Raw genomic sequence first — 20,894 nt, 5'->3', positions numbered from 1 at the left:
TTAATTGAATAGCAGTTTGATTTATAATAAATATTGAAATGGTGTCTTACAGGTACTAGATAATAGAAGCTTTAAACACAACTTTGTTAATGGTAGATTTTTTTATCTCAAAAATAATAGTGGTTATTTTTAAAAGGCTTGCTATGACCTTTACTTATATGAATTAGGAGACTTGGGAAAAACTAGTTCCCTTATAACTGCACTTACTTAAAAATTGTTCAAATGAAGTTAAATTATAAAATGATTATTTTAAAGACAATGAAAATGCCTTTTAGAGGTTTTTCTATACCCAGATGTCTACAAATTGCTTCTATGTAATAGCCAGTTTAAAAGCTCAGAATGAATACAGGTGGAGGGCAATGTGCAAACTGCCCAGATCCTCATATTATCTTAAAGACTGGAGCAGCAATTCGTAAATGACTCACCGTCCTCTCCTTTCTGAAATACCACTTTGAAGTTCACTGGTACTTCATATATAGAGAAAATGGCTCCTAAAGAATAAATTTCAGCATAGATATTATTTTGACTAATAACCATTACTGACGACTTCATTTTTTTTTCCCTTAAGAACAAAATGTGTAGTTTTGACAATGGGGGGAAGGAACACTATTATTTTTCTTAGACCACAGGCTCTCAAATTGCGCTGCACACGTATATCACCCTGGAAGCTTCACCTATGCCAATACCTAAGCCTAACCTCAGGGCAATGAAAACAGACTTTTGGGGTGGGTCTTGGGAATTGGGGTTTTTTTAATTCCTAGTGATACTAGTGTGCATTCAGAGTTGAGAACATTTATTTAAAACAATAGTTCTCACCTGGGTGGGTGCATATTGTTAACTATTAGAATATATTTTTTCAGAATGAACAAAGCATGGGGATGGGGGCCAGGGAAAGCATTTTCAAATGTTCTTACAGATTATATTGACATTCTTGTTTTTTCAAATAAGAATCTGAATTATATATCAGTATGAATCTTCACAGAAATCACCATGTGAATCTGATATGCCCTTCATTCACATTTGAGAATCTCTTACTTGGGTTATTTGTCTAATGACATATATATTAATAGGGTCAGAGCAATAAATGAAATGGTTCTAAGAGGTGTGGTTGTATCCTGCAGATTTATCCTGAACTCAACATTTCTGCAATGTGTCACGGATGCCACAAAATTGTGTTCAGAACTGGAAAGATAAACTACACTTATGTTTCTCAAAGTGTTTTCTTTGGAACAAAATCTTGTGGTAGGATAATACTTATGTCTTCTCCCCCACCCCCCAAAAAAACTTATTGGGAGGGGGAGTTCTTTGATCTAATAAAATTGGGAGATACAGTGTCAAGCAGTGTTAAGTATATGTATTTCATGTCTAATTTATCAGAGCCTGGAATGGGCTGATGTACATTGAAAATCTTCTAGAACAATGTTTCTCAAATTTGAATGTGCAAATAAACCTAATGGCATTGTAAAGATAAACTAGCTAAGAATTATACACTGCTAATAATTAGTCAGAACAGAAAGAGACATACAAATAACTATTATTTATTGATTGACTATCATTAAATAATTTAATATGGTTAATATACCTAGGAGGTAGGTGATATTTCCCTGTTTTACAGATGAGGAAACTGAGGTTAAAAGATATTAAATAAGTTTCTCAAAATTTTAGATTTAGTAAATGAGAGCTATGATTCTAAATCCAAGTCTGTCAAATTTCCAAATTTGTTTTCTTTTCACTATATCCTTTTTTATTCATTTCCTTTATTGTTTTTAAATAAAACATATGTTTTCTATAGTAAAACACATGAATAGTAAGTGTATAGCTTGGAAAATTTTAATGCATGTTTTTATTCAAGTAGCCTTCACTAAGAGCCAGCTAGTATATGTCCATTCCCAAGAAAATTCTTCATACTCCTTCTCAGATAATAATCCCCCTCTAAGAGTAGTCTCTATCCTGATTTCTATCACCATCGATCAGTTTTTTACTATTCTTGGACTTCATACAAATGAAAATATACATTATATACTCATTTATGTCTGGCTTCTTTCACTAATACAGTTGTTTTAAGATTCATCAGTTTTTTTGTACATATCAGTAGTTTTTTAAATTCATTTTTCGTTTGGTAGACATTTAGATTGTTGCAGTTTTTTGCCTATAATGAATAAAGCTTCTGTGAACATTCTTCTACAAATCTTTTGTGGACATAAGCACTCATTCCTTTGGCAGATATACTTGGCAATGACGTTGCTGTATTTTTTGAGTAGGCATATCTTAAACTTTATTAAAACCTTTCAAGCATTTTTTCAAAGCAATAGTGGTGCAATTTTACCAAGTCTTTGTTCCATTAGCAATGAGTGACAGCTCGTTATTCTATTTTTACCTCCTTTTATTTCTTACTTCCTTTTACCTTCTTTTATTTCTTTATATCTTTTTTTATCCATTTCTTCCTAGGTATACAAAATCAAGAAAAGGGAAAGTGTAATTCTTCTAAATACTATCTTGGAATAGTGTGAAAATTATTGGGGAAAAATTCCCTAACAACTAGATGTGTACTCAACCTTTCCAATTTTGAGAGGATGATTTCTCAAACCAGAAAGAAAGAAAGAAAGAAAGAAAGAAAGAAAGAAAGAAAGAAAGAAAGAAAGAAAGAGAAGGAAGGAAGGAAGGAAGGAAGGAAGGAAGGAAGGAAGGAAGGAAGGAAGAAAGAAAGAAAGAAAGAAAGAAAGAAAGAAAGAAAGAAAGAAAGAAAGAAACTAAAAGGACCAATGCACAACTCAGAATAAAGGCTAAATATAAGTATTGATAAGGAAAAGATCAAAGGCAACATGAACAGACAAGATGCCTACAGTGGTTCTCAACCTTTCTAATGCCACGACCCTTTAATACAGTTCCTCATGTTGTGGTGACACCCAATTTCATTGTTACAAATTGAACATAATGAAAGCATAGTGATTAATCACAAAAACAATGTGTAATTATATATGTGTTTTCCGATTGTCTTAGGCAACCCCTGTGAAAGGGTCATTCGACCCCCAGAAGGGTCGCGACCCACAGGTTGAGAACCACTGCCTTAGAAGAAAAAGGAAGGATTAGCATGGAAGAGCAGGAGGCATAGAAGACAAATACAGATGAGAATAGAACAATGAAGGCACGTTGCAAGGCGACTGGGGTCCAGAATGCGCGCATGCCCAGAGAGCTTGGTTAGCAGAGCAGACACAGAGCAAAGGACTAAGCAAGGCCAGGGAGCAGTCAGGAGGAGTTGCTTACTCTCAGTACGTCCTGTTTAAAAATTAAGCATGGAGTCATACTCTTGCACAACTAGTTCCTAAGCCAAATGTTAGCCACCTTTTTTGTTCTTCAATCACTCTCTTGCGTTCATCCACCCGGTTTTGTTCAGGTGCATAATTTACTCAGTTCTCTCTCCCACACGTGCTGAACTTCTCAGGTGTAGACTCATTTTGGTTTTGCCTTCTGCAATGCTACCTCAGCGCTTTGGACTCTCTTTATGTAACATGCTTCTGTTTCTAGGCCAAACATCCAACAGCTTCCCTCAGTCAATTTTAAGAACTCAGCAATATCACCTAAATCGGGAAATCTACATCAGCCTCCCAAGGCTAAAATTAATCATAGCCCCTCAAAACATTTTAAAGACACGAGCAGCATGAGTTTAAAAGTGACTCTTTGAACGATTCAAAAATAAATGATACTCAGTTGAACTTATTGACTTCCAAATGGTGCAATTTGGTCATGGATGTTATTTTAGGTTGAGAAGAGTTCGCTATATGTGATGCTATGGAATTTAGACCCGGCTTTTATGACCAGTTATCCCAGAGAATTTCTTAACACCCACTTATGAGACTGGAGCATAAGGAGAAGCAACTGGAGCAACTGTCTGTCTCTCTATCCATCATCTCATTAGACGTGGCCATTCATGTACAGGCACATGGAAAGAAATTAGGCCTCGCCATTTGAATAGCCTCCTTGGACTAGTCTCCATTTGGTGATACATGACCCAGAAATACAGATGATCTCCAAATAGTAGGGTCATTTATATAATTTTTTCATCTATCTTGTGTTTCATACATCCTGACGAGTAAAAACTTCACATGGATATATAAAATACACGAAACATCATAAATCAATGGTGTTTCTGATAATATCTGATGGTTTAGTTCCAGGTTGCTATCCAAGTCACGTAATTAAGAAATTTTCAGAAGATTGGTTTCTAAAAATATATATTTAACCCAGAAATCTATCTTGCTCAAACTTGCTAAATGTTTGCCTTGTTTATTTTCACTAAAGGTTATATAGAGTTTCTATTACCTTAGATATTTTGTAGTGAAGTTATCCCAATAAGAACAGAATGCAGTTGATAGGTGTGTTTATAGCTTTCTGGGAGATTAAAATAAGAATTTTACCAAATATATATCTTTTTTAAAAAAAATATCAACCAAGGGTACATAAAGAGGGAAGGAATTTTAAAATGCTGGTGCAACTGGTGGTTAATAGCTCTCTCTCTCTCTCTCCCTCTCCCTTTCTCTAAAAATCAATTAAAAAGTTTTCCAAAAAAAGATCAATTATCACCTACTGCAAAATACCTTTAAAATTCCTCGATACATCTTTATCTTTCCTCTTTTGCAGGTATGCCCTCTAAATTAGAAGTTATAATTTATGACTTTTAATTAATATACAATGTAAGAACTGCACATGCTGTTAAAATCACTGACTTTATAACTTTTCCTCTCCAATTTTCTATTTAAAATAAGTGAATCAAAGGCCTTTTTCACCCTATTTTTTTTCTCTAAAAGCCACTGAGCTCTTAATAAAAAGAGATAATAAACACAAGTTGAAAAATAATCTGTCAATCACTCAGGCACTTACACTTTGGACAGATTACTCATGGAGCTTTAGAAAAGATTTGTTGAAAACACAAATAAGGGAAAATCACAGTTAAATTAAATGAAGCTTGGAAAATTCTCTTGTATATTGATTTTATTACCAGAACTTGGAAGGAAGCCTAGTGACTGTGTTAAACTGATGCTGAAATGGCTGCATCGAAAGAGGGGAATAGAATCTTGGCTAGTTGATCATGGCAAAAGTGTTCCCCTGAGGCCTCCATTCAAGCCCCCAGGAAGAGGAGAGCATCTCCTTCTACTTATTTGATCCCTATAAGTCTCTTGGTTAATCTTTGGAATTTTACTGTATTATCTATAATGGGGAAGATGAGATGAAGGAGTCAAATCCACAAGAATAAAAATATATATATATATGCAAATAGCAATGACTTGAGTGAAAATTTGAGGTCATTTGATATGTACTATTAACTATTTCTGAATGATTTCCTACATTTTTTCTCTTTAAGATAAAAACTTTGTGGATATGACTATATGACTGCATTTCTAGATCTTCAATAATATTTTTGTGAGGGGAGGAGGAAGTTACTCTACAGCGTCTCTAAAATCGTGTGCTTCAAATAATGTGCTCAAACAATGCATTTTTATCTAACTAGCAGAAATGTTTGTCCAAATAATTAGGCGTTTCAAATTTAAGAACTGGGTTAAAAAGATTTGCAAAAATTGGACTTAGAAGGGTCAAGTACATATAGCCTTTATATAGCATCATAAGCATTTAGAAAACCTAAATCATTAAGTTTCAGAAAAGTAGCACACCATGTCTACTCACTTGACATTCAAAAAAACAAGAGTCTTCAAATTTGGGGCATAGTACTTGGAGCTTCAACTTTAAAATCCGCCTTAATTAAGCACAACACATTCTTCAGTTCAAATATAAGTTGTGACCTTTTTTTTTTCTTTTTAAAAATGGACATTTTCGTGTTTCATTAGCCTGTTGCCATGTAAATTGGAAACGCCGTGAGTGGAAGGCCTATCTCCAGGTCTCCCTAGCACTGTCCTGCGATGGATTGGTGTGCTACCATGCAAGTCTGGCTTCAGAAGCTAAATGGGAAAGCCCTGTCTTCTCACTACCCACTTAAAAAATATACAGTGAGAAATAAAACAAGGACAGTCTGAGGTGGTAGAAATGGATAACATTGTGGCTCATGACTTTTTTTTTTTTTTTTTTTTTTTTGGTATGATCTGTGTTTAGCACATAATGTGGCAAAGGTTAACAGCATCCTATCCATAAGATTATAGATGAGGCTCTAGATTTTAGATTATATATGAGAAAGAGAGGTTTTGGTGAGCAATTACAGTAAGAAAAAATTCTCAAGTCCACTTTTTTACTTACTCAAAAGTAAATTTAAAAAATAAAATAGCTAGAATAATATTCCTAATAGCGTGCCTGTGGTTAACAAAATGGTTTCTAACGAACTATCTTATTTGATCTTTATAATAGTGTGGGTGGTTTGCAGTATTATTTTTTTATTTACACATTGAGGGTCCTGGAAACTAGAGAACTAAATTATTTCTTAACATATCATGCCATTAATGAATTACCACCTCACACCTGTCAGAATGACTATCATCAACAAATCAACAAATGATAAGTGCTGGTGAGGATGTGGAGAAAAAGGAAGTCTCTTGCACTGCTGGTGGGAATGCAGACTGTTACAGACACGGTGTAATTTCCTAAAAAAACTAAAAATGGAACTCCTATTTGACCCAGTGATCCCACTTCTAAGAATATATCCCAAGAAACTAGAAACACCAATCAGAAAGGATATATGCACCCCTATGTTCATAGCAGCACAATTCACCATAGCTAAGATTTGGAAACAGCCTAAGGGCCCATCAGTAGATGAATGGATTAGAAAACTGTGGTACATCTACACAATGGAATACTACGCTGCTATAAAAAAGAAGGTATTCTTACCATTTGCAACAGCATGGATGGAACTGGAGAGCATTATGCTAAGTGAAATAAGCCAGTTAGAGAAAGATAAATATCACAAGATCTCATTCATTTGTGGAATATAATGAACAACATAAATTGATGAACAAAAACAGATCCAGAGACAGAGAAACATCGATCAGAAGGCCAAACCTCAGAGGGAAGGTAGGGGAGGGTGGGGGTAAGGGGGAGAGAACCAAAGGACTTGTAAGCATAACCAATGGACAGAGACACTAGGGGGGTGAGGGCATGAGGAGGGTGGGGAGGGGCAATGGGGGGATAAGGACACATATGTAATACTTTAATCAATAAACAAAAAAGAAAAAAAGGAATCAACAAATGATTGCAAAAAATTACATGTTCATGATTTAAATACAGGAGATTTACTTATTTGTTTTTATTTTTTAAATTACAGTTGACATAGAATATTATATTAGTTTCAGGTGCACAAACAATGGTTTGACATCAGTTCACTAACACTTCTGCAATGGACAGGTGTCTTTCCTTATCTTTCTTATCTAACTTCATATTGCAATCTTTTCCTTCTCCAATCCATTATCAAATCCACTTTGTGAGTTCTATATCCTTTTGAGGTTTTTGTAACTTCCTGAGATTATATATATATGGTATTGACATTTTATATCATATTTTTTTCAAATTTTATTTTGTCTGATATTAAAATTACTAAGCCAGTTATTTGGTTAGTGTTTGGCTGGCATATATTTTTCCAAGGTCTTAATATAAACTATTCTTACATATATATTTTTTCACTTTATCCTTTGTGTCTCTTAATCATTCTTTGACATTTTCTATTGCTGTCTCTCTATGCCATATCCTGGGGAATTTATTCATCTGTATATTTCACACTAATTATATAATATATATATATATATATATATATATATATATATATATATATAAATTTCTGTGATCCATGCCCAATATTTTTTTAATTTAAATAATTATTTTTTTCTCTAGAAGTTCTAGTTATTTTCTTTGCCAGATAACCTGATTTTCTTATCTCTTGATCTTTGTTCATATTTCTAATGCCTTTTATATATTTAAGATATTAAACATGCTTATACTCTATTTCCTGGTCACTCCTATACCTGAAGACTTGGAATTTTATTTAGTTGTTTCATCATTTCTGATCTTGGCTCATGAGGTCTTAATTCTATGTTTGTTTTATAGATTTCAACCATGAGTTTATTATTCTTGAAACTTTTTCTGTGGTAGTTCAATGAGATGGGTTTATCCAGAATGATTTAATCTTGCTTTTCCGAGCCTTCTGGAGGCACCATCAGTCCAGGGTCACTTTCTAATTCTGGAGTACTTATTAGCTACTTTTGGGGGGCTCTTGATCTATACCCTGCATATCTTTTTTTAAATATATATTTTATTGACTTTTTACAGAGAGGAAGGGAGAGGGATAGAGAGTTAGAAACATCAATAAAAGAGAAACATCCATCAGCTGCCTCCTGCACACTCCCTAATGGGTATGTGCCAGCAACCAAGATACATGCCCTTGACCGGAATCGAACCTGGGACCCTTGAGTCTGTAGGCTGACGCTCTATCCATTGAGCCAAATCGGTTAGGGCAATACCCTACATATCTTGAGATATTCTTTTCTCTTTATCTTTGAAAAAAATATATCATTTTTTTTCCGCTCAGATACATTTGTCTAATCTCTTGTTTTCCCCTTGGTTTCATCTGGAGTTTATTTTATGTATAGGCCTTCCTATTTTAATAACTTTTTTCATCTAAAAGTTAAAATTTATTCTATTCACATTCTCATGCCAATTATTTTTATATGGATATTGATGATATTTTTAGCATCTTAAGCTTTTTAAAAATGCTTTCCATATTGCTTATTATATTAATTTCATTTGGATTGAATTGACTTCTGGTTGTATACTTTTAGCTATCTTTTTAATGATTTGTGCCCTCTCTCTCTTTTTAGCTCCTCTCTCTCTTTCTCTCTCTCTCTCTCTCTCTCCATTTTACTATCAGTATTTCTCTCCTTATTATCCTGGCCTAATGTTTTGTTTTGTTTTGTTTTGTTTTTCATTTGCTGTGGTTCCAAATTCAGAACCAAATCCTAAAATACCTTCTGCACCAAGGTACTATTGGGGCTCTTGCATACCAAACTTGAACAAATTTTATCAGTTTCTTTGTGACGCTGTGTGTATTTTCAGCTGCCTCTCTACGGTTTCAGTTCCTCTATCATCAGCATCTGGGAATCCACAATATTACCTCTTTAAGAAATCTTTCTATCATATGTGAAGCATTTTAATCCGAGTTCACTGCATGAACTGAATGCCAGCTACCTCTGCTTTGCCTGGATCTTGACGTCAGCAGGCTAATTGCTTCTGCCTACTCTTTGTATTGTTCATTTGTATGGTTTATGGAGGAAGATTATTTTATGTTTGTATCAGGATGTGTTTTATTTCTTTTCTTTCTTTCTTTTTTTAATTTTATTTTAAACTTTATATAACATAGTTATATGTTTGGAACCTTGAACTTACAGAATCATCTTGACCGGAAGGTAAAATTGTTTCCTATATTGCTACTTCTTATTTTCTCTAAAGCACAATTTTGAGTATTTTACTCCCTTTTCTAAAGTAATTTATTGACCTTTATAAGTATTAACCTGGTAGAGTAACAGAGTTTCTTGTTTAGAAATTTAAATTAAAGGAAGGTTTTGAAAAAATATTAAAAAGTGTTGTTTGAATCCTTATTAACAGCATTATCCATGGTAAAATCTCAAAATTATAGCTCTTTATATGAACCTTCTTTCTTTGTTTAAAAAGGCTCATGTCCAGTTTAATTAGAAATAACATATTTAAGATGTCCCCTAAGAATCAGTTTGAAAATTTATGTCTTCCTGAGTATATTTTCATTTGGAAAGAAAGCCTAGGTAGTAAATATGAATCAAGCATAAAGATAATAATCTAACCTCAGATAAATTTGGTAGGAATGCAGAAAGTAGATGCCTCCATTATATATATATATATATGAAATAATTTTAAATGTTTTTAATTATAACTTTTTCAGATAGAATGTACCAGCTGGTCTTTGCAAGATACCTTAATACATTTGAAGGTGCTGAATTATATTAGTTTCCTATTGCTCCTGCAAAAATTTATCACAAACTTAAACAATACAAATTTATTATTATATTGTTAGGGGTGGTCAGAAGTCTGAAATGCATGTCACTGAGCTAAACCCAAGATGTCTACTGCCTTTCTTTGGGAGACTACAGGGAAGACCCATTTCCTTCACTTTTCTAGATTCCTAAGGCCACCCGTATTCATTGGCTCCTGTCTCCTTTTTCCATCTTCAGAAGCCAGCAGCATAGCATCTTCAGATATTTCTCTGATGCTGGTTCCTTTTCTGACTCCCTCTTATGTGTTTTCAGACCACAATTATTACAATGACTCCACCTAGATAGTCCAGGATGATCTCCCTTTTCTTTAAACTCAGTTAATTAACAAACTTAACTTAATTTGTAATTTTATTTCATCTTTGCCTTGTAATTTAATATAATCACAGTTTATATAGATTAGTATGTACACATCTTTGTGGGACAATTATTTTGCCTACTATAAAAATGTTAAAATACTAAAGATATATACATACACTATTCCAGAAAAACGTGTACAGTTAACACTGGATGGTTTATTTTCATTACTTTTATTTAAATATTTAATCTCATGTCATAAACAGTGCTTCTGACTTTAAAGATTCTGATACTTATAATTGGGAAGTGTTATTTCTCAATCTTAGCATTCAATTTGTAGTTTTAGTTATGACATTTGCAGATTTGACATCTTAATCAATTCTGTTTCATTTGGTGTATTTGAACTGCTAAAGTTGAAATTTATTGAATAATAAAATAGGCTTATAAAATTCTAGAAAATGAAATTTTCAAAATATTTTCTTTCATACATATTGTAATTATTATAAATAGTTTGTTACTTTTCTGAATGCAAATGATAAGTTAAATAAAATTTTTATTTTACTATTTCCCATTTAGCTTGGTGCATTATTACTTTTTTGAAAATTTAAAGGGATACATTTTTAATATGAATCATGCCATTAATCTTAAAAACAATCCCAAATATTTTTTAAAAATCCATTTTCTAAAGCTTTAATACATGCATTCCTCAGGTAATAAGGCTTTTTATGTAAACAGACTTCCTTTTATTTATTTTTCTGTTACAGTAGACAACTTTTTGTTTAAAGCTAGTAAGTCATAGGAATCACTAATCAAACAAAATTATCCTAAAAATGTCTACTAGTACCTAGAAAGTGGCAATTTTCTGAATTTCTCTTATGTTATTTACAATAAATATCTTATTTTCATGAAAAAGTTATAAAATGAAACAAACTATGTCAATATCTTATCACATAACACATGCCTTACACAGAAATAATTTTTAAAAATTTAAAGGAGGCCCTTCCCTTGTGCAGCCAAGCCCAGCAAAGGCAGCCACAAACTGGGGATCACCTGTAGCTTCATAGAGGTGACTGAGGGCCAGGCATAGACAATAGCTGACAGTGGCTTACACCAGACAAACTTCCAATAGGCCCAGGACCAACACACCAAGTGGCCAGCTTCAAACAACGTTGGAGCAGGATCCTACAAGCTTCACAAACAGCATATCAGAAGGGAGCTCGCAGCAGGCACTAAACTCTGCTGAAGCAAACTACACTTGTTTCTTTTCTTTCTTTAATCCTCACCTGAGAATGTTTTTTAAATTGATTTTGCAGGGAGAGGGAGAAAGAGAGAGAGAGAGAGAGAGAGAATGAATATGAGACAGAATGATCAATTGGTTGCCTCCCACATGTACCGCAAATGGGGACTGAGCCCACAACTTAGGTATGTACCCTGACCAGGAATCCAACCTGCAACCATTTAGGTACATGGGACAATGATCCAACCAACGGAAACACTTAACCAGGGCCATTTTTTTTCTCTTCTTCTTTTTATTTCTCTGCTTGGCTTTTTCTTGATTTCCTTTTATTTTTCTCATTCTTCTCTTTTCTTATTCTATTTTTTCTTCTTATCATTTTTCATTGCTCTTTTTCTAGTCTGCATTTTTTTCCTTCTGTGATTTCATAATCTTTTTTTCTTCTCATATATTTTTATTGTTTATTATTCTTTTTTCTTCTTTCTTTTCTTATATTTTTGCTGTTGTTATGTTTTGTTTGATTTTGTTATTTCAGCACCTACAAAACAGCTGGCATGCTATAGCAAGAATTGAGCCTCACAGTCAACCAGCCTGAGGGTAAATCCCACTCACGAATGGGCCAACAGCAATCAAGACCCAATTACAACAGAGGCCCACATAACCCACACATGGGATATTCATTCCTAGAGCATCCATCTAGGAGATCAAGGGGACTGCACCACTGGGTCCAAAAGAACACCTACTATAAGGCCACCCAATGCAGACTGGGAGTCATAGCAGTTCTATCTAATACACAGAAAAAAACACAGAGACAGCTAAAATGAGGAGACAGAAAAACAAGCCCCGAATGAAAGAACAGGAGGTAAACAATTTTTCTAATATAGAGTTCAGAGTAATGGTTGTATGAAGGCTCAAGTAACGTAGTGATAATTACAAGGAACTTAGTGGGAACTTGTGGGAACAATACCAGAGTTGCCAGATAGCCAAGGCCACTCAGAGTGTGATAGGCCTTGTTGTTAGTATGCCAGAATAGCCACAGCCACTCTGAACATGGGAATCATAATCAGAAATGTCCAAGGATTGCACAGCTGCAAGGCCACAGCAATCTCATGGTATGCTGTACCCTTCTAGAGCCAAATGATTGATGTCATTGTTGGCAACTACCTCCTTTGTCTAAGTAGTATTAAAAGTATATTACTAAGACTATAGAGCTCCGATGAAGCTGAGAGCTAGTATTGCTACTGTAAGGCTAGGAGCTCATAGAGAGCTCAGATATAGCTACCATGTTAACCAGCCAGTGTGCGGAGAGAGAAGCTCAGAGGTAGTTACTATGTGAGGCTACAGAGACCAGCCAGTGTGCTGGGCAGAGGAGTGTGCTGGAGAAGCTAAGGCAGGCACAGAGGATGTAGCTACCAGGTGAAAGTATATGTGCAAGGGGACAGGAGAAGCTGCTGAGCCAGAGAGGCTACTGAGGCTGTAGCTCTAAGGGAGAGCTCAGTACTATTGCTATGTAAAGCTATAGGTCTAGAGGTAGCGTGTGGCTGCTTACATAAAAACTATGGGCTCAGAGACTGCTACTACTGTGTGGGAAAGATATATATTTACTAGCCGGTGTGCAGCTGCCTATATGAGATTGCTGTGAAAGACTGTTTTGTCTGATGGCTATATGGCCACTGGCTTCTGCAATGAAGACTCATTCTTATATAACCACAATTTCTCATGGTTTCTCCATCTAAGACGCAGTGTTTAAGAAGGTCCAGGCCCTAGTCAGAGGGGCTCAGACCCAACAGTTAGTACAGTGAGTAGGGTTCAAGAAGGAATCTACTCTGGCATAGTCAGGAAGAATTTAGAAGAACATTTGGACTCAGGACAACTCAAAGCAGCAGTACTGAGCAGTTCTCTTGATGTATCTGACAGAACTACAACAGCATAAAAAATGACATAGCCCAGGCTGGCATGGCTTAGTGGTTGAGTGTTGACCTATCAACAAAGAGGTCATGGTTTGATTCTTATTCATAGCACAGGCCTGGATTGGGGGCTCAATCCCCATTAGGGGACATGCAGGAGGCAGCCGATCAATGATTCTCTCTTATCATTGAGGTTTCTATCTGTCTCTGTCCTTTCCTCTCAGAAATCAATAAAAATATGTTTTAAAAATGATGTGGAAGCCATAAATAAGAACTTGAGAACTTGTCAGAAATGACGAATACCACATCTGACATGAAGAATACACTGGAAGGAATTAAAAGTATAATGGATGAAGCATAAGATCAAATCAGCAATTTGGAAGACTAGGTAGAAGAACATATAATCAGAGCAGCAAAAATAAAATAATAAAAAGTAAATAAATAAATTTAAAGCAAATAGAAACTGAGGATAGTTTAAGGGAAATATGAGTCAACATTAAATGGAATAGCATTCTCATCATATAGATACCAGAAAGAGAAGAAAGAGACCAAGAAATAGAGAACCTGCTTGAAGAAAAAAAATTACAGAACATTTTCCTAACCTGGTAAGGAAAAAGTCATACAAGTTCAGGAAGCACAGAGAGTCCCAATCAAGATGAACCCAAAGAGACCCACATCAAAACACATCATAATTAAAATGACAAAGTTAAAGACAATGAGAGAATTTTAAAGGTAGCAAAGGAGGAGCATTTAGTTACCTACAAGAGAGTTCCCATAAGGCTATTAGCTTATTTTTCAACAGATACATTCTAGGCAAGAAGAAAATCACATGAAATATTCAAAATAATGAAAAGCAAGAACCTGAAACCAAGTCTACTCTATCCAACAAGCCTACCATTCAAAACCGAAGGTGAAATAGAGCTTCCAGGACAAAAAAGGCTAAAGGATTTTATTACTACCAAACTAGCATTGCAAGAAATGTTAAAGGAACTGCTTTAAGAAAAACAAGAAATATATAAAATATACTCCCTCTGTCCCATAATAACAGTAGCAAGTGAATATTTAAACGGGAATTATTGGCGAATGCAGCTGTAAGTTATGTTGTAGTGCAAAATTGCGAAGCCTTCAATCAAAATCAATGTTTCATGACATCTGTCATTTGTTTTGACACATCTTTCAATTTTTAGGTTAATCTAATTATTACGAATTATAACTATTTTTCTAATTTCATCCGCTGATCGAAATCAATTGTTTTATTTCAGTTGAATATCAACCCATTGTAAAAGTAAGATGAAAAAAAGAGAGTTTTCAAGAAAAGATCGAGTTGCGATTGTCCATTTCTTTTTTTTTAAATATATTTTATTGATTTTTTTACAGAGAGGAAGGGAGAGGGATAGAGAATTAGAAACATTGATGAGAGAGAAACATCAATCAGCTGCCTCCTGCACACCCACTACTGGGGATGTCCCCCAACCAAGGTACATGCCCTTGACCAGAATCGAACCTGGGACCCTTCAGTCCACAGGCCAAGGCTCAATCCACTGAGCCAAACTGGTCAGGGCCGATTGCCAGTTCTTGATGCATCAAAACAAAAAGGAAAAGTTGCAGAAAGGTGCAATTACGTTAGCTGCAAAACAATTTAAGTGCAACAGAATGACCATATCAAGAATTTGGAGACATGCTTCCGAATATAATTGTCAAGGAGAATCTTATGCTAATGCTGATTCTTTGAAAAAACAAAACTGTGGACATAAATGCAAAGATTATGGAGAAAAACTTGAAAAACTTAGACATATTCCTCTTAGCAGAAGAGGCAGCATATTAGCCTTTGATAATATTTCTCCTGAAATACTGGATAATACATTTCTGTCACTTCAACAAATTAAGCTGGAAGCAATGAAGAACGGTGGCTCCAATAATTTTAAGCTCACGCATATAGGGAAAGCAAAGCTTCGTAGCCAAGGGATGCTACCTACAAGTTTAAAATGCAGTAACGAAATTATTGAAAAATCCAGAAACTATCCGAACACTCAAAATAAAAATTAGGAGTACTATTTTTAATTTATTGTTTAATTTAATCTAGTTTTTTGATAATAAATGTTGCATTCTATATTTATTTTCTTTTGCTACTATTATTATGGGACAGAGGGAGTATATATATATATATATATATATATATATATATATACATAGAGAGAGAGAGAGAGAGAGAGAGAGAGAGAGAGAGAGAGAGGAACATAGGTATAGAGATTAAAAGGGCAATAAATAAGTACCTATCATAATAACCTTAAGCCCTGGCCAGTGTGGCTCAGTTAGTTGGGTGTCGCCCCATATACTAGAAGGTTGCCAGTTCAATTCCCAGTCAAGGGCATATGCCCAGGTTGTGGGCTCTATGTAACATATCTATGTTTCTCTCTCTCTTCTTCTCTTTCTTTTCTGCTTTCTCTAAAAATAAGAAACTATTTAAAAAAATAACCTTAAATGTAAATAGGTTCAATGTTCCAATGAAAAGGCATAGGGTAGCTGAATGTATAATAAAACATGATCCAGATCCACATATATGCTGTCTGCAAGAGACCCACTATAGAACAAAAGATTCACACAGACTAGAAGTGAAGGAATAGAAAAAACATTTTCAGGCAAATAGACATGATAGAAAAGCAATGGCAACAATACTTACATCTGAAAAAAGATGTCAAAACAAAGGCCATGAATGAGACAAAGAAGGTCACTACATCACTGCATAATACTAAAGTTATCAATCAAACATGAAGATATAACTATGGTAAACATATGTGTACCCAATATAGGATCACATAAATATATTTAAAAAACTGTTGCTGGACTTTAAGGGAGAGATCAACAATAATACAAGTAAAGTAGGGATTTAACACCACACTGTCATCATTGGATGGGTCTTTCAGAAAAGCTGTGGTTAATTTACACAGTGGAATATTTTGGGACTGTAGGGAAGAAAGAACTCTTAATGTTTTTGAAAGCATGGGTTGACCTGGAGATTATTGTGCTAAGCAAAAGAAGCCAGTCAGAGAAAGACAAATACCATACCATCTTACTTATATGTGGAATCTAATGAGCAAAATAAACTGAGGAACAAAATAGAACCAGAAGTAGGGATACACCTAACAGACCGAAGGCTGTCAGAGGGGTGGAGGATGGGCGTGACTGGATAAAAGTAGGTGAAGAGATTATTCAAAGAACATATATGCATAGCCCATGGACCAAGGCCATGGGAGGGGCAGGACAGGGACTGAAGGGAGGTGGGCAGAGAAGGGGGAAATGTGGGACATCTGTAATAGTGTCAAAAATGTTTGTTTTTAAGTATCTCCAGCCATAAAATAAGAAATGTATAATTTAATTGACCACCCCTCTGAAAACAAACTAAAATACTGGATAAACAACCTTTTGAAGACTTGGGCATTTCAGTGAGCTGGCAAGGAAGAAAATAAATAGGAGGCCCGGAATTGAGGGAGGGCAGAAAGCAAGAAAGTTAAGCAAAGCACAGAGAGTAGCTTTTGTGTGTGAAACAAAAACAAAAACAAACATACGCACAATAACAACAACATAGCCCCACAGAATGGTATGGTGGGAAGCCTTACTGAGTACTGAGCAGTGCAAGTGGTAAGTGGTTTGTGAACAGCAGGGATAAGAGCATCCCTTGACCTTTCAAACTTGAATTATTTTGTAGTAATTTATTCCTCAGTTGGCTGGGAACATACTCCCATTCCCACCTGAGGAAGGATACATTTTCTAAGTTTCTGTGTGCTCACTTTATATTCTTAGATCTTTCTCCATTTTTTCCTGCTTTTATATTGCAGATAGTAATCCCTATGATTTTACTTTTGTTTGCTTTCTTCCTATTGTCCAAAGGAATTTTTTTTTCTTTATCTGTTAAACTTTGCACTTGGTGTCCGTATAACATTTGAATTTTTCCCTGCTTTAAAATTTTATGTTACAAAGTTTGAACCTATAGAAAAGTTGTAGGAATACTGTAATAAACAACCTTTCACCATAATAAGTTCATGGACATATTACCCACATTTACAACTGTACTTTCTCTCAATTAGTTATTTTTTGCTGAGCCATTTGAAAGTTACAGATATCATGACCTTCTACTCCTAAATGTCAGTACACATCTTCTAAGAACAAGAACTTCTCACCCATAATGCAATTATCAAATGCAAATAATTTAATACTGATACAATGATATTATCTAAAATTAATTCAAGTGATAATTTTAAAAAATTTATTTTATAACTTTTTCAAATCCAATATCCAATCCAGAATCACGCCATGCATTTAACTGTCATGCTGGATAAAGTTTTCTGTGGTTCTCAGTGAGCACTTTTGATTCAGAGAGTCTGTTTTATTGGGTTATTCATATTTCAGATTCCTATATTATGAATTTGGGTCATCTAGAAATGTCCTCTGTGACTTATATTTCTTTTCTCACCCTTCCTCTCTCCCTTTCTCCCTCTCTTTCTCTTTCTCTTCCTCCCTCCCTCCCTCCCTTCCTTCCTTCCTTCTTCCTTCCTTCCTTCCTTCCTTTCTTCCTTCCTCCCTTCCTCCCTTCTTTTCCCCTTCCCCTTCCCCTTCCCCTTCCCCTTCCCCTGCCCCTGCCCCTGCCCCTTCCTCCTCCTCCTCCTCCTCCTCCTCCTCCTCCTCCTCCTCCTCCTCCTCCTTCTTCTTCTTCTTCTTCTTCTTCTTCTTCTTCTTCTTCTTCCTTTTTTTCTACTTAAGGTGCTCACTGAAGAGTGGTCTTCTTCAGAACCAGAACCACAATGTACCTAACAGATTCCTACAAATCTACCAGCCCAAGTGCCTGGAAATCCCCATTTTGGGCCCCTGATGTTAGTGTCCCTGGAATGCCGGTTCAGTGGACGCAGTTGATTGCATCCTGTCCGTGGAGCAGCCAGTCAGATAATTTAATGATGCAGTCTCATTCATCTCTGTGGCAACAACCAACTTCTTAGATCCAGAGAAAATTTCTGAGGAGGCCAATTTGAGCTTCTGATACTGTTGACTCCAAACTTGCCCATGTGGTCTTCACGGATTGTGGCCACAGAGATAAATAGGCAGCCCAGAGCAAAAACCGGAAGCCCCCGGTGGCAGGGCCTGGAGCTCAAGCCGTGCCTGCAGCGGCCGGCTCTGCCTTCTGAACCATCATGTTGGGACCACAGACTAGTCCTTGGGGATGCTCTCCTAATATTTATTTTCTTGATTTTCACTTCTTTATTCATTTGAAATTGCTATCATGGGGCTTATCTCAATTTTATTTTCATTATCGTACATGAGTCTCAATCCTTCCATTACACTTTTTAAATGAGCCAATCATGGTTTTGTGTTTTAAAATCTTTAATCTCCAGAAGCTTCAACTTCTTTCTTTTTTACATATAACTACATGCTATTATCTCATAGATACAACATTCTCTTGAGAACTGCACAAGAATATCTAATTAATATCTTAGTTTTTAGAGTAAATTTTTTTCTGAAAGAAAGGTTGCTCTAGGTCTTCAAAAGCAATGTCCCCATCACTGGCTGAATTTTCTTTACATATATTGAGTAATGCTTCTCTGTTTGCTTTCTTGGTAGAAAATCCCACTGTGCTGGCCTTCTCTTTACAATGACTAGAAAAAAACTCAGACTAATTTTCTTCTTGTGTATATCTGACAGAAAGTTACTATTTTTGCTAGAGACTGTTCCATGGAGTTTCCCAGTTCTTCTTAGTAATTTAATCCACACACTATCTATGTATATATGTTGACTTTAATTAAATATTGTGCAAAATATTTAGTGTGAGAGAATAAGAATTTTTACCTGAAAAACCTTCTTGAGAAATTATTGTGCATCTCTACATTGCCTTTAAATAGTTCAAACATTGTGGCCTAATGATTCTATTTTTCTTCTAACAAATTGTTTGCAGTATATATAGGTTCCAATAAAAATATTCCTATTATAGTTATACTAGAGGCCCGGTGCAAGAAATTCATGCACTCAGGGGTTTCCTCAGCCCGGCCTGTGCCCTCTCCCAGTCTGGGAGCCCTTGGGGGATGTTAGACTGACATGTTTAGGCCTGCTCTCTGTGGGGAGTGGGCCTAAGCCAGCAGTCGGACATCCTTAACACTGCCACGGAGGCCGGAGAGGCTCCCGCCACCACCACTGAGCTCACCAGCTGTGAGCCCAGCTCAGGGCTTCTGGCTGGACGGTGCTCCCCCTGTGGGAGCACACTGACCACCAGCGAGCAGCTCCTGCATTGAACATCTTCCCCCGGTGGTCAGTGTGTGTCATAGCAACCAGTAGTTCCTCCATTCAGTTGATTTGCATATTAGCCTTTTATTATATAGGATTTTTAATTGAAAAAATAGTAAGAAATCTATCAATAAGTGGAGTTACATAAAGTTTAATATATATATATATATTACAAATCATATATTTAAGGTTGTTTGTTTTTTACATTGCAGTACTGACTTATAATGTTAAATGAAAATAGCACGAGCCCAGCCGGTATGACTCAGTTGTTGAGTATTGACCCAGGAACCAAGAGGTCACCAGTTTGATTCCTGGTCAGAGCACATGCCTGGGTTGCTGCCTTAACCCACAGTAGGGGGCATGCTGGAGGCAGCCAATTGATGTTTCTCTCTCATTGATGTTTTTATCTCTTTATCCCTCTCCCTTCCTCTTTCTCTAAAAAAAAGAAATAAATGAAAACATTTAGAAAATAGCAAGATTCAACAATGTGTATAAAATATAATCCCATTTTGGTTTTATATATTTGTGTGTGAAGGGTGGAGGTGTGTAAAGCTTGGAAGGAAATATAACAAAATGTTAACAGAGGTCCTAGCCAGTTTTATTCAGTGGGTAGAGTGTCTGTCCATTAACCAAAGAGTCTTGGATTTGATTCCAGGTTAAGGGCACATACCTGGGTTGCAGGTTTAATCCCTGGCCCTGGTAGGAGCACGTGCAGAAGGCTACCTATTGATGTGTCTTTCTTACATCAATACTTCTCTTTCTCTCTCTCTCTTCTTCCCTCCCTCCTTTCCACTTTCTCTAAAAAATATATGGAAAAATATCCTCAAGTGATGATTAAAAACAACAAAAATAATATATAAAACCAAGCATTAGTTTAATGATAAACATAAATAAGTATTATTTAAATTAAATCTCATTGTCTAAATTGAATTTTTAATCTTTCTTCCTAAATGATCTTCACTTACATTTCTACCACTACAGATGGAATCATTTTTCTGGGTTCTTAAAATAGTGATTTTTTTCAATCCAGTATATTTCATCTACAATACCTCAAATACTATGGCAAAAGGCATATATACCTTTCTTGCAGGAATGAGAGTAGGGTGGAGGTAACATAATTGGAAACAATGTTATATAGTATATTATACTAGAGGCCCATTGCACAAAAATTCGTGCAAG

The sequence above is a fragment of the Myotis yumanensis genome, unplaced genomic scaffold (genome assembly GCF_028538775.1).
Source record: "Myotis yumanensis isolate MYYU_CA2020_CCGP unplaced genomic scaffold, mMyoYum1.0.hap1 SCAF_9, whole genome shotgun sequence".
Lineage (NCBI taxonomy): Eukaryota > Metazoa > Chordata > Mammalia > Chiroptera > Vespertilionidae > Myotis > Myotis yumanensis.
This window is presented reverse-complemented; position numbering follows the sequence as displayed.